General features: G+C 37.6%; 1 protein-coding gene across 1 annotated transcript in view; it reads left to right on the forward strand.

The window, feature by feature from the left end:
- Positions 1 to 347: 347 nt before the first annotated feature.
- Positions 348 to 5,544, forward strand: part of TNFRSF19 (TNF receptor superfamily member 19) — a 59,129-nt gene continuing 53,932 nt past the window's right edge. The window contains exon 1 of the mRNA XM_008920770.3: positions 348 to 432. The gene's annotated coding sequence lies outside the window, so the exon portion shown is untranslated. The remainder of the gene's footprint in view (positions 433 to 5,544) is intronic.

Here is a 5,544-nt window from a genome sequence, read left to right on the forward strand (position 1 = left end):
ACAACACAGCTTGGGAACTCAAAAGCTACAGATCTAGCCACTCAACCCCAAGCATTTCAGAACCGTGTGCATTCTCTCAGCACAAGCAAGGAAAGGGGGAAAAGAGCTAGTGCAGAGTATTGAAAGGCAGCATTTAAAAGTGCAACTACCTGCTGGAAAAGCAGCTCTTTTTCTTCGCCGAAGCACTGCCTTTGATGTACGGCAACTGATCACTGATCAGATTACAGGCATTTGGTCTCAGTGCTCGTCTGCCTTTGATCTGCATGGTTAATTTTATTTTCCCGGATTTGGAGTTTCGTCTGGGCTTGTGCTGACATACCTTTTTTTTTTTTTTTTTTTTTTTTTAAGGAGGTAAAAGCATTTAATACAGAAGCTCTGGCAGTGTGAAATTAAGCTACAGAAAGTCTGGCACTGGAAAACATCAGATAACAGGTACTGGATTTTGTATTTTTTTTGCAGTTCTGTGTTGCAAGATTTTAAAAAATTATAAACTTCACGTAATCAATAATAATGCACATCATTCTGTGTACAAAGGTCAAAAGATTTTATATAATTTATGTGGCATTTTATTTGCAACTCTTAGACAGAACTATATTGAGAATGGACTATCTAGAATACACAGACAACTGAAAACTGAAGCAAAATCAAAAAAATTTTCAGTGCTTTGGGGGTACATAAGATTTTGCTGTACACTGCTCATTCTTACTGTCTATAGTTTTGTAATTTTATATTTGAATACAAGTATTACATGTCTAGGGGGTGTATTTATTTTCTAAGGAAAGACCAACCATATTTCCTACACACTGTAATACTTTGTTTGCTCTCAGTGCTGTTATTAAAATGTGACTTCTTCAAAAAACACTTTTAAGCCTAATAGTTTCATACTTGAGAGGAAAAAAAAGTCTCAGCTTCCACAACTTACTAGAAATAAATTTATAAACATAACATCCTTATACACAAAAGGAAATAGTTTTATTTTTGAAGAGATGATAGTTCAACTGTACCATATGAAAAGAAATCTTGAAAATAAAAGCAACATTTTAACCTGATGATAGAGATTTCCTCTAAGGCATTTTAATAAATATATTAAAAGAAATCTTGGGTTTGTCTAGCGAAAACACCTGGTTTTACTGGACTTCATAAAAGTTTTGCTGCAGTTTAGTGATGCGATTTCCACTCATGGTGTTTTGTATTCTCTTCCTCAAATTCATATTTATGAAAATGTACTGTGTTTAAGAAATTTTAAGATATGTACTCCAGAAATTGATTATAAAGGAACAATCATTAGAAGATTTAGGATTATTCACTATACATTTGTAGTTTTAAAGGGTGTGAATTTGGGCCAAATCCATGAGTGTTCTGTGCCTGCAGCTGGAGTCAGACTGTTAAAATAAGACTCAAGTTTCTTCTGTAGGTATTTAAATATAATTTAGATTTTCAGAAGAACTTAGAACCCATAATTGGGACCAGACTTGCAAAGAAGTTTAACATTCCAGACACTGAGCTCTTTGAAGATCTAGTCTTAATGGTGGCTAGTGAGATCTTCTGAAATACTGACATATATTCTTGAGTCTAAATTTAAGTGTACATAAATCTTAACTACACTTGTTTATTAACAACTTACAACTAAAATTACGCATAACTGATAGGTGCTAATCATTGTTTGAAAACTATTCTTTGAGAGGTTTATCAGTCCATGGGACCCTCAAGATGTTCATATTTCAGTATGCACCATGGTAACATGCAAACCCAAATTTTAACAGTCTGCTTGCATCTGAGTAAGATCAAGTTATCAAGACTTCCAGATAAATGTAAACAGCTTTCATTAGTCAGTCTGTGAAACTTGTTTTTTCTAAATAAATTTGTATATATAAATTTTAAATTTACTAAATATCAAGAGATAATAAGCCAGACACAGATTAACTAGGCCTGACTTGGTATCATTTAGTTTTCAATGCCACCAATTAATTCATACTCTTACTTAACAAGTCAATTACGTTATAAGGAAAGTAATTAGCATCGCATGAATAATATGTGTATGGCTGTTAAGGAAGAATATCATTTAAGGTATAGCCAAAGCAAAATGCAGTATTTCTCCCTAAATAATAATGATGCACTAAAATATGTTTCTGTAACCCTGAAAAGATGACTTTATCCATTAATTCTATACTTCACTGATGAGCTTCTCTACTTTTCCAGTCTTCTCTTGCTTGTTGCTTGTTTTCCAATATGTACATTTATTTTCTGAGGAAAATTGTTTCTAAACCTTACCTCTGTTTGATATAAAGTAGAAAGAGAAGCAAATTTTAAAAAATTCTGAAAGGATTCTTTTTTCTCAGAAGTCAAAATAGCTATGCAAGTCTAATACAAATTAACTATCACTACAAGGATCTGACCCATCACACAAATAGGTGAAGTTGTGCGCAGAAGTAGCACTGGTTAATCAGATATATTACACTGCTGAGTAGGATTTGCATATAAAAATATTTGCAACATTTGGGCCCTGGAAATGCATTTCAGAAACAAATAATTTTTTCATTTTGTAAAATGTCCCTAGGATTTTAGGAAATATCCTCACATATTTAAACAAAGATGGGCGTTAACCCATTTAAACTGAAAAGTATCTTTGCTTGTCTTTATGTAAGAGGTTAAAATGAAAGCACACTTGGACATATTTAAGTATGGGGAGAGAAGAGGATTTTCAGCATTTTTGTTGTTTTAAACAGCAGTTCTCTGACAGTTTAGTCTGTCACTGATCTGATTTTTAAAGATTAAATAGTAATAATTCTTGGCACTTGTGACTTTGCTTTTACAAAGTGCTGTATAAACATTAATTAATCCTCAGTCTTAAGTCTTCAGAAACAAAAAGTTCACAATGCTTTTTCAAGCAAATCTGACTAGGAAACTCGCACGTTTATAATTCATTTATTAAAATAACTTGAGCAATTTCTGATTAGAAATAGAGCCATTTCCAAATAATGTGTCTTAGATAACATCATAAACATATTTTAAGGTTTGTAATAGTTAAGACTATCAAAAGACATTGCACAGTTATACTGACATCAGTTTCCAACAGCTGTCATAACAAGAGTAGATCTGCCTCACAGTTGACTGGGGGAATTGTGTTAGCATTTGAGATATGGAGATAACAACTTCCTATTGCTGTATAATTTCTGCTTCCACATCAGATATGTCACGCCACTTAGTCTTATCAAAGGGGTCAGCTGAAACTACTTTCCAAATATTTCTTTTCTGCTTTCTCTGTTGTAGTGAGAATCTCTATACTAGTTCCTCTAACAGCTCACTTCTTCAACTTCCTTAGAAGCATCATGATTTAAAACAAAATAAACCCTGCAATTTTCAACATCTTGCAATGATGAATGGAATTAACTCATCCATTTCACATTTAGAGGAAAGATTTTTATATGCCACAACCAGGACTTAAATGTTTAAGTTTCAGTATTACAGACTACACATTGCTCTTAGTTCATCAGCATAGTAACTCACTGTCTGATGAGGAAGTGTTAATGTTTCTTTATATGGTAATCCTCGGTGTTTAGCCAACACTTTAAGAACTCTGGGATATTTTAATACACTTGTCTAACTATACTACTTTAAAACTAGTATCTGAAACATACATCGTGATTCTACTAAGAAAACCTCATGCAATACATTTCACTGGTGGCTCCAGAAAACAGATAACATACAAAACAGTTGTCTGTAAACAGTGAGACATGCACAATGCTCAGTGCTGTGCAGCAGCTGCCATTCACAACAGATGCGCTGCTATTGTGCCACAGTATGCCATTCCTCACTGAAATTCCAGCCTCTTGCAGAGCTCCTGCTGGCAAGGGTCCTGAAGCAAAAGTCCTCTTTGAAGGCCATTTATAAGATAATTACATGAAAACCCTTGTACCCTTGGAGTTGTTTGGGGTTATTTAATTGAAAATTACTAATTTTGCAACAATCATTTATCTCTTTCCATATCTTTTGCTGTATTTCAATAAGCACTCCTTGTTTTTATAGAAGTCCTTGTGGCTGGCCATCTTCAAAATTTTACCTGTGAGAAGCTCCAAAAATTCTGTTTATTTGAAAATGCTTAACCACTAAGTATAGGAATTTGTTCATTCTCTTCAGAACCTAACTCAGTTCCTTCTGTGTCCATACAATTGTCTAGACAGTAAGTGGATCATTAACCTTTTCATTAGAAGTAAAACTAATGATGTGAAATCCCTGCAGTGGCAGTTCTTTCACCAAGATCTCCAAGATTGGTTTCACCAATGTTGGAGCATCTCTAACTTCAGGAAAGTTCCTAATTTGTGTCACAGTAAGTAGAAGTACACTCTTTCTAGTGATTGTGAACAATTTGCTGCCTGTGAAGGGCTGGATTTCTCCGTTTCTCCATGGACACTCACATTTGGTATCGACACTGCGCTTACAACTGAATAACTTGTTACCTGCAGAATGGAAAAATATTTCAGATTCTGAACTAGCAGGAAAAAAAAGCTACTCAAGTTCATTGGAAAGGAGAGTTTGCAGAAAGGAGAGTTTGTAGGAGTTGTCAGAAAGCCTCCATCATGCCTTCTGGGTGGGAGAGGTAGAAAGGGCTTCATTGAGTTCAACTCATTCTACATTCACATTCTGAATGCTGTCAAAGGGCCAGTCCATTTAAAACAGCCCAGCAGCCAGGAGCTAAGCAGCCATTCCCGCTCTGCTCTGCACTGGTGCAGCCTCACCTTGACTATCGTGTGCAGTTTTGGTCTCTGTAATATAAGAAAGATATTAAGCCATCAGAGAGCGTCCAAAGGAGGGCAACGAAGATGGTGAAGAGCCTTAAGGGAAAGCCGTATGAGGACTGGCTGAGGTCACTTGGTGTGTTCAGCCTGAAGGTAGACCTCATTGCAGTTACAACTTCCTCGTGAGGGGAAGAGGAGGGGCAGGCACTGATCTCTTCTCTGTGGTGACCAGTGACAGGACCTAAAGGAATGGCCTGAGGTTGTGTCAGGGGAGGCTTAGGTTGGATATTAGAAAAAGGTTCTTCACCCAGAGGGTGGTTGGGCACTGGAACAGGCTCCCCAGGGAAGCGGTCACAGCACCAAGCCTGACAGAGTTCAAGAAGCATTTCGATTATGCTCTTGGGCACATGGTATGACTCTTGGGGATGGTCCCGTGCAGGGCCATGAGCTGGACTCGATGATCCTTGTAGGTCTCTTCCAACTCGGCATATTCTGTGATTCTGTGATAAGCCTGGACTCCCACTGAGGGAGATCAGCAACACCAGGGCTGCAGCCTCCAAAGCCTATGCAGCCTCAGCAGGCAGGGGTGCGCGCAGCAAGTCCCTGCTATCCCACTCTCCTGGTGGGGCAGAAAGGGCACCAGCGCCTCATCTGTCATTCACCCCGGCTTCGCACCGCCGGTACAAGGCACACGCCCTCGCTTACCAGCACGAACACCCAGCCACCGCCATCTCGCCCGCACGACTGCTCCCTCCTTTTTGCTCCTTTTTGCTCCTTTTTCCTCCTTTTTCCTCCTTTTTCCCCCTTC

Source organism: Manacus vitellinus, unplaced genomic scaffold, assembly GCF_001715985.3.
Source record: "Manacus vitellinus isolate BGI_N305 unplaced genomic scaffold, ASM171598v3 scaffold_2_pilon, whole genome shotgun sequence".
NCBI classification, from domain to species: Eukaryota; Metazoa; Chordata; class Aves; order Passeriformes; family Pipridae; genus Manacus; species Manacus vitellinus.